Consider the following 18,069-nt stretch of genomic DNA (forward strand, 5'->3'; position numbering starts at 1 on the left):
AAACGGGTTCAGTAGTTGTGGCTGGTGGGCTCTAGAGTGCAGGCTCAGTAGCTGTGGCGCACAGGCTTAGTTGCTCCGCGGCATGTGGGATCTTCCCGGACCAGGGCTCGAACCCATGTCAACTGCATTGGCAGGCAGATTCTTAACCACTGTGCCACCAGGGAAGCCCTATCCAATTGATTTTTTTTTTCACTCTTTAAGTTTTTACATTTACCTCTATTATATTTCACCCTTTTTGTCCATTGTTTTAATCTAATGACAGATATTCTTGACAGTTTTGTTTCGTATAAATATGTTTGACAATTTTGTTTGGGATGGGTTCCCAAAACATCCCATGGTAGAAACGATAGAGATCATGAGATCATTTAAGGTTTTTTTTTTTTTCCTTTGCCATTTACTAATTTGACCACGTTCTTTATAAAAATATTAAACTGGAAATAAATCAAGGATAGAGCTCTGTGCTACTCCACTAGACAACTGTTTCTGGATTTTTCTTTTGTTGTTGTTGTTCCTTTTCAGCTGTAACATTTGGAGCTCATGGTGTTTGAAACATTTCCCTTTGAGTATGGACAATCCCATTAACCAGTATTCTTCAGATGCAGTGCAATTGTTCAATTTATTATGAATCCAACTAACAGTACTTTCATTTTACCAGTATTAAGCTCTAAAATAAGACATTATGAGAGACCTTTCAAAAATCAAAATGAAAAGATTTTGTGTCACATTCAGATTTCCCTGATCTATTCTTCTATAAATTCCTACCCTTACTAAGAATCATGAAAGCCAGAATGGCACATGGATCAATTTTCCCCACACAGAGTCCAGACCTGCTGTCACACACCCCTCTCACTAATAACTTTTATCTTTGAAAAGGCAACTGCCCCTCAGTGAGAACCAGCATAGGCTCCAGTCATAAGTGAACACCTAGGACTTGATTATTAAAACTCCCACCGACTGTGCTAGAACGGAAAAAAATGCCCCAAAGTAGAATGCTTGGGTTAAATGGCTGCATTTCACTAGAAATGTAAAAGTAACTGAAGGGGCCAAGGAGTGCCCCTCCCCTGCCTTAATATAGATGAAGAAACAGAGATCCCTGTTGGTTTTCGAATTTGCCAATTAGTTAAATAGCTAAGGTAGATGGAGAACTGTCTCCCAATTCCTCAGCTAGTGCTCTTTGAGGAAGGCCCTGGATTTGGAGACTGAGTTTACTCCCAGCTCTTGTCTAATTTTGGGTGAATTTCTTCACCTCTCAAGCACTTACTCTCCTTATCTGTGAAGTGAGGATGTTGGCTAGTTATGAACAAAGCTTCCAAGTACTGCCCTTTATTACTTGGCAGAGGGGAGAGGGGAGCTACAGTAAGTGGAGAGTTTGACTCCTTGAAATTCTTGGTATTGCTGCAGATGACAGCTTATAATTCGGGGCTCTGAGACACTGGCTCAGTAACTGTCCAGTGATGGTGATGTCTTGACTGTGTTTAAATTAACCAATCTTCAAAGGGTTCAGTAATAAAAATTGCTGTTTTGCTAAATCTCTGCATAAACCTATATAAAAATTATAGTCAGCACAGTTCTTTGGTGAAGAGAACTTCCTTCCCAAAGTTTTTATTCCTGAGGTGGTTTGGCTTTCATGTTCATTTTGTTTTTGTTTATTTGAACATTTTGAATTACACTTTAGAGTAAACTTGAGTTAAATTAGAGTCCTATTAAATTTTTTTCTGGCCTCATTTTTTAGTGTTTTCCCTCTATTGTAATTAGATGATATGGGGAAAAAATTAAATAGCTATCTTATGCGGCCTTAGTATGTACAAAATGAATGAGCCATCCCATCGTTTTCTGTACTGTTGTAAGGCACTAGATGGAAAATGTTCTCATCAAGAATTATAGTCATGAATTTACATTGGCCTCCGCATTTATACTGAAGGCCAATTACTTCTTTTAAATTTCAAAGTAAAGTTTTCTAACCAGGGTGACTTTTCCCAGAAGTACAACTTCTCTCTCTTGGTTCTTTTCATCCACCTGGTGGTCAGAATAAGCCTGAGTGAAGGGGTAGAGGACTGATCACTCTGATCAATACCACATTACCAACCTTCAGGATTGCTGTCTCTGTGCGTGTTATCCATGGAGCATGGCTGGTGGCTGCAGGAACTGCTTTCTCACTTACAGTGTCGATATTCCCTACTGCTGCTTTTTTTGGTTTCACTTTGGTTAATACATTTTGAGATGCCACTGGGGTCCAAATGCTGAAAATCCAGCAAACGGAATTAATCAGTTTTCCTCCAACAGGATTGTCCTGTAGAAAGGGATATTACTGTACCACACTGTGAGATACTTAATACACAAAGCTGGCATGACTGCACTGGTGATGAACTTGAGTTTAAAAGGGGATTAGACCTCTATTTCTGAAGGCTGCTGAAAGAGGTACGCTATGGCAGAGTTTGGGTCTCAGGAGGGCTCATTAGATGAAAATTAAGTGAGGAAGTCCTTCCTTTCTCCCCTCCCTTCTTCCCCTGACTTACTGTGCCTCCTTCCTTTCTGCTCAAAGCTTACAACCTCTCTGTGACATGTTTTCTGAGCTTCAGGGTTTGGCCACTGGCAGAGCAGTGGCATCATTGCAAAGAGGAACGCGTTTTTGCATGAAAGAAATCATATCGTCCATCTGATCTGCTTGGAGGGAAAAAGGACCTCTGCAGTTGCGCACAAACTTCTGGTTACTAGGGCGCTAGGTACTACGGGGCAATTCATTCCCATCTGGACACCATTCCAAGTGTGAGCTTGAGTGTTTACAGGTCCCTTTGCTTTTGACCAGGGTTGTGTTGGAGCTGATAATTATGATACCTGAGGCTTTCTCACACCTTTCTTTGGAAGAGAAACCCATGCCTCACGTTATGTATCCAGAATTACTTTCATCACCATAAAAATCGCTCATCCAAAATAACAGTCCATTCCAAACTTGCTGATTTTTAATTTTTTTTAAGGTTTTTATTTACCTTTTAAAATTATTCTTATTTTTTGAATTTTATTTTATTTTTTTATACAGCAGGTTCTTATTTGTTATCTATTTTATGCATATTAGTGTATACATGTCAATCCCAGTCTCCCAATTCATCCCACCACTACCAACCCCCCAAACTTGCTGATTTCTGACTGAGCAAAATGTACTTTATTTCATATGGATTTACTTTTCAAAATCTATTATTCTTGGTTAACAATTGCATCCTGTGAGCACACACTCATAGAAGAAAGAGATTAAAAGTAGATTAGGCAGCAAAAAGAGGTCAGAAACTAGGCACATATGGAATATAAAATTTATCTTCCAATACAGAGAATACATAATCACACTTCTGAAGAATAGTTTCCAGTTTGCTTTCTACCACCTGTTTTGAGTTGTTCTTCATTTTATCCTACTAAAACCCAAAGATTCTCCACAGGAACGCACAAGCTCCTGATCACAGTTTCCTGTTTGAATGTAGATAACTTGTCAGCTGGCAGGAATGGAAGGCTGTCTAGAATAGTAGCTTATTCTAAAACTGGAGGGTGAATCAGGAGCATCCAGTGGACGTGTTAAAACACAGACTTCTGGGCGCCGCCTCTGAAATTTTCCAGTAGGACTGGGTGGGTCCTGAGAATTTGCATTTCTAGTAAGATCTCAGGTGATTCTCAGGCTACTGATTTAGGATCAACTATGAGAAAGACTATTCTCAGTGAATAGATCTACTTTTATGGCTGGCGCTGGGCTTGTGGTCCATTTAGAGGGTTAGAAGCCTTCTCTTTCTTTCCATCCCTGCCCCTTATTGTATGCACTTCCCCCACAACCACACCTTTGATTTTAGGAGACAAATGGTGATCAAAGCAGGAATGCTTGTTCACGATTACTCTCACGTCCATCACGTATCCCGTATCCTTAGTGACAGGTCCATGTTTTAAATCCATGAAGGACACGTACAAAAAAATAAATTCAGGAATCAAATGTAGGGGCCTCAATTTCATCCAAGGTGTCCCCAACCCTTGTTTCCACTTCTCTTATCATCTAACCCAGGAATCTGCAAATGATGGCCGAAGGCTGGTCATTTGTTTTTGCAAATAAGGTTTTATTGGCACACAGACACCCGCGTGTACTTACGTATTGCCTATGGCTGCAATAGAGGAGTGGAGTAGTTGCAACTAAAAAAGAAAATGAAAACTTTGTAGGGTGCTCTTAGAGTTCGGGGGAGGAGGAAATACCAAAAGGAAGTAGAATATTTTCACAGGTATCTTCTTAAGGTACTGAGAGAGGGAACTCCTGCAAAGAGGGAATACTCTGCAGAACTTGTCTTTCCCTTTAAAATCACATCATTCTTTCATCACATTAAAGAGAACATTAGGAAGTGAATAATGAAAGCAGATGCATTCTCTTCTCTTGTGAAGCTGGGAGAGACTGGGGTTTGGCATCTGCATTATCAGGAGATCTTCCTTCCTAATTGTTTTGTTTCTGAAGGGAGTTGGGGGAGAAGCAAGGGATGGTAAGTATTTGTTTATTGATTTCTTTGTTTTGGTCTTCCAACAAGCAGCAGACAACCATGTTTCCTTATGTGGTTTAATCTTATTACACAGTTTCTCTGTGACTAAAGCCTTAAACTAACAGTTCATAACGGGATTACATAGATAGGCTTATTTTCCACAGTTTTCTAAGCAAGGTTATTCAAGGATACTTCCTGAGGTATTCTTTCCCCTTATGTTCTATTTTCTTTTTCTATATTCAGGTCTGCTTCATTCAATTTTTGCCTCATCTTCCTTTCCTTTGCCTCAAACCTTCAGTTCAAGAGAGATTTTCTGTAAGAAAAGGCAGTGCTTGCCCTTTCTCTCTCTCTAAGGTAGGATTGCTTTAAAGCTTATCACAATGTCAGCCAGGATTTACGCATTAATCAGCAATGCACATGTGTGTGTTGAATACACAGGGAAAGGGGGTTATATCAAGAAAGCCAAACAAGGTTTCTTTTGAATCTGCTGCTTCCTTCGGAAATAGTAGGTTATATGATAGGATTAACATCACCTCCTCACCCATGCAATGGACTCAACGTCAAGGGCAAATAATAATTTCTTATGTAATGAAGGGAACTTCACATATACTCAGACAGTAAATCACACAGATGAGATCCCTCAGTAAAGCCTTTTTTTTAAAAGGCACTCCATTAACCAAGTGCATCCTCGTAAATTGAAACAAAATTAAATTAATCGCAGGCTTGCATCCTGTAATTAAAATTCCATATATAAATTAATTCTAATAAAAATATCCAAATATAAATGAATTCTTCTTCTGTTTTTTCACTCCCTTTCAGTGAGAGTGTGAGTAAAATGGTATCTTGTAACATAGTTTAGTATAAGAAAACTCATTACCTTTTATTAGTGGTACTGAGAAATGGCTAGGGCTTCAGCTTTATACTAAAGGTTGTGGAAGTTTAGTTATGGGAAAAAGTATCTTAGGATTTAGGTTGGGAGTTTATTTTTCTCACTGAAACTGCAGTGGGGTTTGTGATTTTTGTATACTCTGGGGCCCTTCTTTTTTTTGCTGTAACACTCCTGTAAGTAGACTCAACGATCCAAAGCTAGTGGTTTCAGTGGGATTACAGTCATATCTGGTGACGAAAGTACATATTTACGGTTGACTGAGAATCGTAGACTATTAGAGCTAGAAGTGACATTAATATCAATAGTAATGGGGACAGGACCTTGGAAAACTGACTCCAATTAATCAGTAAACTTACCTGTTGAACTTCCGCTATGCAGTGATGACTGGGCAGGGAAGCACAGGAGTATAGGTGGCCTTTACTGCCTCATTAAGGAGCCAGGGCACCAAAGGCTTAAAGACGTAACTAGGCAGAGAGATGCATGGGAAGTGACAGTTGGTTTATGCAGAGATTAAATATTATGTGAGCTCAGAGAACGGAGAACTATGAGGTATGGCCTCTTTTGAATGATGTAAAACTTGAAAAACATTCTAAATTACTTAGGTGGTGGAAAAGAAGCAGATATAATCATTCATTCATTTATCCACTCAAGAACCATGGAGTACCCTCCTTGTGGTCTTTCCATATTCTCTTTCCTTCTGTTACAATGGAACCTGTTCCCTGCTACTAATCAAGGTCAATTTGCAGCTTGAAAGCTTCAATCCTAAACCCTCTTACCTTCTTCAGTGACTTGACTCCTGTTAAGTCCCACTTCCCTTTCCCATCTCATTAATTTCTCTGCCTGCTCCATCAATATACGAATATGCTTTGGTGTCTTCCATCTTAAACAAACAAGCAAGCAACCTCTTGATTCTACACCCCGCTTCAGACATCGCCCCAATACAGGCTCCTATTCACAACAAAGCATCTTTTGAGATGCTGTCTTCACACTCTCTCCATTTCCTCATTTGCAGTTCACTCTCAGCTCCTCCCATGAGACTTTAACCACCACGCTCCATCAAAGCAGCTCTTCTTAGGTCATCAGTGACCTCCACGTGCGAAATCCCAACGTCAATTCTCATTCCCCGCCTACTGCCTCACATCACAGCATCTTTAAATACAGGTGATCACATTCTCTTTGGAGAAACCTTTCTTTACTGTTGCCCTTCTGTCTCTCATTTCATGGGCAGCTCCTCTTCTGTGTTCTTTGCTGGACCTTTTCTCTACACCTGACACTGCAATGTGTGCTGTAAACAGAGCTTGCTCTGAGCCCTCTCTTTTTCTCAGGATGCATACTGGCTCTCTTTGATCTTACTCAGCATCACTGTATTAAATGTCATTTAGAAGCTGAGGACAACCAAGCCGTTTCTCTCCAGCCTCACTCTTTTCCTCACAGACCTGAACTTACCCAACGGTCTGCTTGACACCTCCATGTGGATGCTTTACCAACACCCCAAGCTCTGTCTGGAACGTGGTTCTTCATTACTTATGACACTGTTCATCCTCCAGGTGTCACACAGTTGGAAACACACAGTTGTCAAGCCAGAAACTTTGCTTCCCCCTTGACTTCTGTCTACCCCACATTCAATTCACAAGCAAACCCTCCCAGCTCCGTTTCCAAAATAAATCTCCAGTCTCTCCACTTTCTCCACTTTCATGCCTACCTTCCTGGTCTAAGCTTTTCAGCTTTCTCCTCCAATATTACAATAGCCATGTCAGTTTGTCTCTCTGCTTCTCTTTTCACCCCAACCCATGCCAGTCCCAACCTTTTCTCCATACAACTAGGGTTATCTTTATAAAAGCAAATCAGGTCATCCCCCTCTTAAATCTTTTCAGTCCCTCTCCAGTGCATCTGAAACCTGAACTCTTTACCAAGACCTACAAGACCTTATAAGATCTGGCCCCCACCTTGTACCTCCAAACAAATAACCATGTGTTTCTTAGCCCATCCCTCTCACACTGGCCTCTTTTCTTTTCCTTAGACAAGCCAAGTTGTCTTACAGTTCAGGGTCTTTGTCATGTTGGGACAGCGTTTCGTGTGCTTTCCTACCTGTAAGTTCCCATTTTAAATCTCACCTCTTCAGTGAGGTCTTCTCTGACTTCGTTATCTTAAGTAGAGAAGTAGAGCCCCAAATATTCTTTACCACACGAAGTCCTTCTTAGAGCTTTCACAATTTGCAGTTAGTTTGTGATTTCATTTGACTGTTGGCCATCTCCTTCCTCCAGAATTAAAGTCGACGAGGGTGTAAAGACATCTGCTTTGGTCACTGCTATGTTCTGAGCACCCACAAGAGTTTCCGGAATGATGCCAGTGGTGGGTTAATATCAGGGATAAATAAGATGCCTGTGCAGTGCCAGGGACCTGGGGATACGCCAGACATCAACGCTGCCTTCAAGTCACTGACAATCAAGGATTTACTAATTCTCCTTAAGCCTCAGATTTCTTAACATGAGCACAGTGGGATTATAATGTGTTGCATACAAAGAGGGGGAGCGATCACAGTTATTTTGTTGTATAAAGTCAGCACTAGTCACTTGAGCTTCCCAGTTTAGCCTGCAGAGAACAACCTCCTTCTTTCTGTAAAGAAAAAAAAAAATTGTTCCACTAACTAATTCTTGAGGGACAGGAAGGAAAAGCAGCTCTTGCCTTGCATGGGGCAGAGGGTGGGCTTCATATGCATTTATACTTTTCTGGTCTCAGAGCTGGAGTTTGACCGTGCACCTGGCACGTGTTCAGTGTCACTCCTCCACGTAATTCACTCACTGTCTTTGGTCTCACTTTGACCAGCAATACTCAACTGTCCCTGGGTCATTCAGTCCCTGCTTTTCTCTGCACTTCAGCAGCCGGTGTGCTGTATAATCCGATCGCTCTGCCTCGTAAGGTATTTTGTGTGCTTATATAACTTCCCAAGGAAAACGTATTTGCCTTTAACCTTTCCAACTCTTGGTCTTTGTCTTCACATTCCAAGTTGTATTGACTGTGGGAAAGGTTCGCATCTTTCCTTTTCCTGTGACTCCTTCCTAAATTAGAACATTGCAATTAGGGTGACCTGGGAGACTTTTTTTTTTTCCCCAAAGAACAGAATCTTCAAAGATCTTTGCTTTCGCTTATAAAACATTTAACATACTTGGAAACTTTTTTTAAATTATGAAATTCCAAAAACAATTATGATCATTATTAGGAAAATATTATGCAAACCAGTCATGTACCAGGGAACCACTACCCAATGTCTCTTACACCGTGAGCGAAGCATTCTTTTAAATATGCCATCGCCTTGCTGGCCATATTCTGATATATAGTGTTTATTTTTCAGTAAATGGGGCAGCTGGCTGCAAAGATGTGCCTGTTATAAACTTGCCTTCGTCTGTAATGTCCCCTTCATGTAGTCATTGAGAACCACAGACTTTGTTAATAATGTGGGCTTGTAGGTCAGTTACAGCTGGTGAATGTGCCTTTCTTCCAAATGATCGCTACTCCCTCCCAACTTGCCCCGATTTACCAAAAGGAAGCTTCAGAATCCTGGAAGAACAGAGGCCTACGGAGGAAGAGGGTGTCCTGGCAGTTTTACAGGTAGCAAAATGAGGAGGGAGACAACCCTGTTCAATTCATGGAAACTGGTCTCTCTTTGGTACAGCTGGTCTGAGCTATAGCCTCTTTTTTTCCGGTTCTGTGACACTGCATCACATCGTGCCCCTGAAGCTGTAGGTGTTGTTAACATTGAGGAGGGCATCAGGTGGGCATCTGTGGGGACAGGTTGAAGATGCCTCTTGTGTGCCAATGCCAACACATGGCAATATCATACCTCCCAAATACTGGGTAAGGGTTCCTTTCAGTCTCTGAAGCCATTTGTTTTTAGTTGTGTCACTGAACACATCTATTTAAATTGGCGCGGCCATGATGATAGTACCATGGAAAGAAAAGATCTAGGAGAAAGTTTGTCAGGCAGGTTTCAAATAATTCTGTCTTTTCAAGAACTGGAAGAAATTTGAATTAATTAGACTTTGCAAGAATGTCTTAGGAGAGCAATACATAGTCTACGAATTAGTCCATCAGTATGTTATGCTCAGTGTTTTCTTCTAGCTTTGTCCTTAGCGTGGTGTTCTTTCTATTTGTTGTAGAGTTCTTCATTAAAAATGGAAAAAAAACCTGCCACCCACCCACTGTTGAATCTGTGGCTGTGCCGAATAGGCATTAGACATTGCTCTTGATCTTTTAGATTATTATTTTTGTTTGTTTAGTTGAGAAAGCTATTCCTAAATCCATGTGGAAATGTGGCCATTACCAGGTCTTGGCCAGTAAGAGCCCAATACCCAGACACTTGGTGTGGGAGACTCACAAATGATGAAACCACATCACAAATGAAGAGACCACATATGAAATCTATCCAATTTAACAACTAAATTGTTGTTAAACAATTTGTAATTAAAACCTGTACAGGCATACAAAAAATACGTGCTTATCCAAGTAAATTCTTAGAAACCTATTCAGTTATAATTTAACAGACACATAGGGCAGTCCAGGGGTTAATTCTTCAAGAGGTTTATACACTGAGATAAGGAAAGGCTATGAGTTCTGGGGATCTGATTCCTTAGAGTTAGAATAATACAGGTGTGAGGTGTTACGAGGCGAAATCTCAGTATTTCCCCTTAGATTCCAGACTATGTCTATGCAGTCTTAGGCAAGTGACTTTATTTTACTGAGCCTCGACGTCTTCATTTGTAAATGGGAATAACGACAGTGTTGATATGAAGTTTAATTAAGGTAATGGTTATACAATCATGCAGTATAGTGCCTGGCACATAGTAAGGTACATAGGGAATGCCATCATGCCAGAGAATGAATGAAATCTAGGGCTGCTTAGCTGAAACAAAATAAAGCTGATGTTTAATGGCCTCTGGGTAGACCTTTATGAGGGGCAAATTTTGATATAAATCTCTCAGGACAGTTGCCACTTTCCCTGCTTGGTTAATTATTACAGTATCTCTAGAAAGAAGCAACAAGAGGTTCAGACTTGGACCAGAAGATGATGGCATTGCAGGAAGTGCTGCTCAAGCGTTATCCTCTGATTCATGTGAGCTGCCTACTATGTACCTTGCAAGTCTCCCATCCAAGACTTTATATTTTTTTCCAGATTTATCCTGTACTTTGTTTTATACATATTCATTAGGACAGATGACATTTTAGCAAAGCTTCAGCTAGGGATTTCAAACTGGATGTTAATGAATACAAATTGAAACAAACATGGCATCTTACTGTTAATTTTCTTTAGTAAAAAAGTCAAACTGTAGAGCGTTAAAGTGAGATTCCTAAAAATTAGGTTTTTTCTGTGTGTGTGCAGCCCTCTTTTTTTTAACATCTTTACTGGAGTATAATTGCTTTACATTGTTGTGTTAGTTGCTGATGTATAACAAACTGAATCAGCTATACATATACATATATCCCCATATCCCCTCCCTCTTGCGTCTCCCTCCCACCCTCCCTATCCCACCCCTCTAGGTGGTCACAAAGCATGAGCTGATCTGCCTGTGCTTTCTGGCTGCTTCCCACTAGCTATCTATTTTACATTTGATAGTGTGTAAGTAGGTCCATCCATCTCACTACAAACAACTCAATTTCATTTCTTATGACTGAGTAATATTCCACTGTATAAATGTGCCACATCTTCTTTATCCATTCATCTGGAGATGGACACTTTGGTTGCTCCCATGTCCTGGCTATTGTAAATAGTGCTGCAATGAACATTGTGGTACATGACTCTTTTTGAATTATGGTTTTGTCAGGGTATATGCCCAGTAGTGGGATTGCTGGGTCATATGGTAGTACTATTTTTAGTTTTTTAAGGAACCTCCATACTGTTCTCCATAGTGGCAATTCACAATTCACATTCCCACCAACAGCACAAGAGGGTTCCCTTTTCTGCAGCCCTCTCCAGCATTTATTGTTTGTCGATTTTTTGATGATGGCCATTCTGACTGGTGTGAGATATGGGTTTCTCATGTATGGCCTTTATTATGTTGAGGTAAGTTCCCTCCATGCCTACTTTGTGGAGAGTTTCCATCATAAATGGGTGTTGAATTTTGTCAAAAGCTTTTTCTGCATCTTTTGAGATTATCATATGGTTTTTATCCTTCTATTTGTTAATATGGTGTATCACATTGATTTGCATATATTGAAGAATCCTTGCATTCCTGGGATAAACCCCACTTGATCATGGTGTATGATCCTTTTAATGTGCTGTTGGATTCTGTTTGCTAGTATTTTGTTGAGGATTTTTGTATCTGTGTTCATCAGTGATATTGGCCTATAGTCATCTTTTTTTGTAACATCTTTGTCTGGTTTTGGTATCAGGGTGATGGTGGCCTCGTAGAATAAGTTTGGGAGTTTTCCCCCTTTTGCTATATTTTGGAAGAGTTTGAGAAGCCATCCAAGACTTTAGAAAAGCCATTTGCTTAGTGTTCCAAGTGACCTGTTAGGAGGTGCCCTTTTCCTGGTGTTATAGAAACACATATCTGAAAGAAGTGCCTGAACTCCAGAAACTTTTGCGTTTTTGGGTGCTGTGCCCTTAGTATGCTATTTCTTGCTCTTCATTTTCAATTGATCCTTCTTCATGCTACACCCTGGGGAAGAGGCCCTCATCCCAAGGCCTCCCTCTCTCAACACCTATCAAGTATCTTAAGCCATTAACCTTCAGCACCTATTTGAAAGCCTATTTTTCTACACGAACTTTGGCTTAAAGAGAGAGACAGAGGGAGGGAGGGAGGGAGAGAGAATTATATTTGTTCTAATATAATGCTTTAAAAATAAATACATTTGGGATACTGTTTTCTAACTGTCATTTACTGTTGCTAATGAGTAGTTGTTATTTAATTGTGTGTTTATATTAAACATTCCTCATGCCAACGTGATAGCCAAAGGCTTGACTAATAGAGAAAGAAAGTAAAAATAAAAAGCTTAGGTGGAGGACACATGAATAAATAGAAATAAAATTGGTTATTTGAACACGAGGTCTCCAAAATGGATTGTTTCCAGGAAAGGCATCACCTTGCACGGCCAGTGGTTCTTTCTCGGCTCCCAGCCAATGTACACTTGAGTAAGATATTGTTCTTTTCTTCCCCAGCCTTACGAACTGAGCGAATCTTAAATGGGAAAGAAAGAATGCTAGCCTTATTGTGGGCCTAGCCCTCTTCCTAATGCTGTCTGGCCAATTTTCCCAGAATAGGAAGAGTTCCCATGCTTGCCTGTGCTGTGGCTTCCAGTTTCAGGCTGCATTTTACTAATTTTGTCACCATTTGTCTGAAAGAGAGACATGTTGGGTGACTTGTTTTTCAACTCAACGTAAATTAGTTTATGCTTTGAGATTTGCTGATCTCACCTCAGTTGGGAAAATGTCTGACTATATTGATTGATCAAATGAAGGACTCGATGAAGTCAAGTGCATTTTAGATGCTTCTTAAATTGTCCTTAGTCATTCCTTCTTAGAAAGCTGAATTTTGTGAGGATGGCATTAAGATAGAAGAAATAACCCCTCTCAGGTCCTCTCTAAGGTAGTCATCTGCTCCAAACTAAGGCCTTTGCATATGCAGTTTTCCTTAGAGGAATCTCCTATGCCAGCTCTGCGAAGTGACTGTCATCCTTCTTTCGCCTGTTAGCATCAGCATCATTGCTTCAGAGAAGTCTTCCCCAAGTTCCCAGGCTATACTGCTGGTCTTTATCATACCTTGTCAGAGACCTGTGTTCCTCTCCGAGAACAAATTACTCAATTTCTTAAGTATATATTCCTGAGGATGATATTGTCCTAATTCATTCTTGCTTCCCTAACGACAGTGTAAACTCCAAGAAAATAGAAACCTTATCCATTTTTGCTCATTGCTCTATCTCATCAGTTAGCGCGAGAGTTTGCACATAGTAAGCAATCAACAAATGTGCTGAATGAATGAACATAAAGTTTTACAAGTGCACGGCCTCCTGGATGTTTTATTGCAAAGTGACTTGCACAGGGCAAAAGAGGGAGCCAGACTGAAGTTGGACCTCAGTGGCATGAGTTTCAGTACGGCAGCTGCCAGCAACATTTTTCTGTTTTGCTGTTTAGAGAGCAGCTCAACATCTACCACTTCAAAGTTGAAATTCCTTTTCCACTCAGGTAGTTTTCAGTCAATTTAAAATAAACTAAAATTGAACTCATTAGGCATTTCAATATTGTCCGCTCCCTCCTTCTGTTATCCTTCTTAATGGATACATCGCATCCTGCCTTCTCAGAGCTTACATCTCTGCATTTTGATGGCGAGCATGCCAGTGGTTTCATGCTCCCGTTTGTTCTCTTCTGCTAATGATCCTTACAACTGTTTTCTGATTATTTTTATAGATTGGCCAGTCTTCTTTACTAGGTTGTTTATATTTCTAAAACTGTCTGATTGATGGCAATTCTTGCATTCTTGCTAAACTCAATGGTCTCTCTTGCCCTTTTCTCTAAATTTTAACAGAGATGAATTTCAATTTCACTTTCAGAAACCATTTCTGAGCTATGGAGTTTTAAGTATTTCTGACCAGGATCTTCCTCAGGGACAGTTTAAAATTTTCAAATAATTGGAAACTGTATTTCTTCCAGTAAACGTAGATAGATAGATAGATAGATAGATAGATAGATAGATAGAAAGATATGGACAAAATCATCGACTTCAGCACTTAAAGTTTCATTCAAACTTCATTCGAATTTTGTGTATCTAGATATCTATCTAAACACGTATTTGAGAGCTTACCGCATTTGGGACTCATCAGTAGCATCCATTCATTCTGTTTATCCTCCACCAGAGAAGCTTTTCTCCTCCAGTCCTTTGAAGAAGTAGCCAGCACCAGTGGGCAGGAGGAGGCGGGCTGGTACCTCAGATGTCAAGTCTTTTTCTTTTTCTTCTTCAGTAAAGCCAGTGCCATTGATGGAAGGACTTGGGCTGGGAATTAGGAATTGTCATCTTGACTTTGCTACTAATTAGCTGTGTACCCTCGGTTGGTCAAGTCAGCTTCTCTTTCTGCACCTTAATTTGCCCATCTGTAAAATGATGGGAGTAAATTAAATGAATTCAAAGACCCCACAAGTGCTAACAATCTAAGAAAACTGACGGACTTGTGATCTTTTAGCAATCGCGTGAATCTTGATTCATTTGCAACAGTAGTCAGTGGCTTCACTGTCAAATTATATTTAGTTTCTAAAGGAGAAAGAAAATTCTCTGTTTGGAAAGCTCCACCCCAGAGCTCAATACTTTTCCCACATGACTCCAGCGAATGGAATAGCCCCTGACTCACCTCTCACCACACTGTAACTCACAGTGCTAGGAATTCCATGTATGTTGGAAGGTGCAGTCACAAAGCAATAAGGCATTAGGTGATATCAAACCGGGAACAGCATGGAGAGAAGAGAGTGCTTTCATGCTAGCACAGCTTCCCGCTTTCCAAAGCAACTATCTGTGAAAAGAGAGACAGAGCACAGAAAGCATGCAGATTAGCCCTGCCCTTGGCTGCTGGATGGAGCTTTGACCCTTTGCCAGGAACGACATCCACGGAGATGAAACTGCGGTATATCGGGGATTCCTTTGTTTGGCCAAGTCACTCTCCCCAGCATTAAACATCTCATTAAGTGTCTTCCTTAATTTTTGTGATGTCCAGAAGCTTTCAGAGAAAATCTGAGCAGTCAGTGAACTGATGTGTCTGCCAAGGCATGAATAGCAAAGATCATTCCGTGTTTGCCCTGGGTCTATCAGCAGCAATAAATTTTAATCGGTTGGGCATTTTTCAAACATGCTACTGTTTGCCAAACACTATTTTTGGCAGGCATCTGTAACAAAGCCTAATGCATTATGCATATTATTTCCACAGTATTTCATTGTATTAGCACATGTAGTATTTGTATGGAATTTTTGTAAATTCATTACCAAAGTATTATCATATTAATGACTCTGGTTAAGAAAAGTATTAGAAAAAATATTAATATTCATAGAGAGTATACATCCTATGGTGGGGAAATGGGGATAATCTATTATCATTTAAATTTCAGAAAAATATTAGCTTGCGTATGGGAAAAATAACTTAAAAAGTACACAGCAAAACTGAAAAAATTTTAAAAACCAGAATTACTTTGATGTTTCCTTAAAGACTGAAGGTTTATTTTCAGAACTGTAATGACAGTCATTATTATAGATTAAATTATAGTGAAGGATTAGTTTTATTTAACAGCATAATTTAGTGGTGGAAACCCGGAAAATTTATTTCATTTCTTCGTGTCTTATTCCTTTGAAATCCTGATCTGCTAAAGGATGTTTTCTCACTTCCATTTGCATCCTTCCCTACAGAGCCGAGGACATTAAGCCTTTGAACCTTGTTTAGCTGTTTTTCTTGCTATACCCTTAGAATGGGAACACAATACAGCCTGGTAAAATTATCCGTCTCAACTGGAAGCTACTCCAATAATTCAGTTCTCCAGTAAAGTATAGGATTTAGCTCTATTAAATGTCTCTTGGCATCACTCTTACTATTCTTATAACATTGGGGCCATAGAAATTAGTAATACATTATTTTCTCTACCCTTTTGCAGGTTGTATTATTTCCAGTGATTCCTTGCTCCTTGATTTGCCTTGTTCCTCTAAATTTAACAAATAATGTCTAGAGCACTCTTCCCTTTAGAAACTATTTTACAACACAGTAGTTTCTCACTGTTAGAAAGTGTTATAGCTATTCTTCTTTTCACAGGTTTTGATTCAGATAACACCTCTGTCCAAGAAGCTCCAAAACCTCTGCAAGTAACGCTCTCCACAGCTTCACAACAGCCCTTCGATGGAGGGCAATTTGTTCTCACTGCTATTAAAAAAAATGAACAATCATCTCTCAACACAGCACTGTGCTTGGCAGCAAGTGACTGAAAACATGCTCCATTTACTCTCTGTAAATATAAACCCAAAGGCATCGTAGTTGAATAGATGAAAAGATTCAATGTGCCCACTCTATGACATAGTATAAAATTACTATGAGATTTAAATTAGAAGAAAAATTAATTTCTTTAAGTAGAGACAATACATTTATAAGGATAATTACTCTTATTTTTAATACAAATTAAGTTATCCACATTTCTGTAGACCATGAGAATTGAATGGTCCTTCCATCCCATTCACAGCTGCGTAGCCAGTGCAATGTTTTCCTCCATATTTCTACATAGATCATGTAGAAATACTTCCTGACTCATGTTCCATTCTGACTGCAAAACAATCAGTGAGACCTTGACCTTCATACGCTCATGTTTCATGTGCTAATTCTTAACTAGAATGAAACTCCTCCGGGCAAAGCCCATTGCTGTCTTGAGCTGTTTTCACCAAAACTCAAAGTAATATACGAGGTATAAATATGGCACCGAGCAAATATTTCTTGCTCATTTTGTTCTCAATTTTTGTACTTGAAATGAAAAAATAATCCTGAATTTTAATAAAATTCTTGAGAGAGCACTTTCCTCAAACTATGTTTCTTTGAGGAGAAGGCAGTTTAGATTATTCAGTCAGAAATTGAAAATGGCTACCTATCCAAACCCCTCAAATTAATGTGTCCTATAAACATCTGAAGGAAACTTCAGTGTAAAGAGAAGAGAGGAATGTTTTATAGATGGACAGAAAGAAAGCCTCTTAAAAGGGAGAAGAAAAATCAGTGTCTCTAGACCATTTGACAGAGGCTCACTATTGGGTTGTAGTTTGAGAAGAAATGCATGGGCTGAAAACTTTCAAACAGGAAGATTTTCTGCCTGCCAAATTTTCAACCTGTTGACCCAGTTACGACAGGTACCCTGGGATACTTAATAGCTGACCTTCTCAAGGACATTTTTGTGGTTTTGAGTCAGAAAATCCCACACTTACATTTTCCCTATGTTTTTATTCTCAAGTAAGAAAAGAAGGGTATAAGGACTTATGAAATATTAGCGTTTGGGGTAATTCATCATCCTTAGCAATACTCATTAAAACCAACCTACATGATTTTTGTTCTGAGATCTTCCTTTTCTTCCTGAAAGTACAATCTCTAAAGTTCTAATCAACAGTTAATTGTGGTCCCCAGCCCCTAATTGTTCTATGAAGGAATGTCTGCTCCTTAGTAGCTGATGAATGGTTTGGAGATACAGGAAAACAGGAGTAGAAGGACCAGGCCACGGCCATGGCCCCAACCCCTTTTCTCTCCTTGCAAAGCTGAAAGTGGATCAGAGCCTTTGGTGATTGTTTACCTTACCCTCTCTCCCACCAAGAGGAAGGTGAAAAAAACAAAAGCCACCATGAGTGCCAGGAGCATGGGGACAAGAGGAAAAGGAGCCCTCTCTGTCAGGTTGTATATTTTTCCCTTCCATCTCTGGAAATGGCCCATGTCTCTCTTATGTTGGTCCTGACAAGGATAAGGAATCTTCCAACTTGGGGCCTTTGCTGTGCTAAAACAAGGAAAATAATGCAAAGGAAATTTATAGTGATAAAACATGTTGTACTTGATTTTTTTTCTAAGAGAATATGCTTTTTTGACCATATCAAAGGAGAGGGGAGAGGACAGGAAATAAGTGACATGGCACAGCATACTGTGTGTTTTCCAGAAAGGCATTTGCTCAAGGACGTATTAGGATCACAGTTTGTGTCCGTT

Source organism: Neophocaena asiaeorientalis, unplaced genomic scaffold (genome assembly GCF_003031525.2).
Source record: "Neophocaena asiaeorientalis asiaeorientalis breed wild unplaced genomic scaffold, Neophocaena_asiaeorientalis_V1.1 scaffold133, whole genome shotgun sequence".
NCBI lineage: Eukaryota > Metazoa > Chordata > Mammalia > Artiodactyla > Phocoenidae > Neophocaena > Neophocaena asiaeorientalis.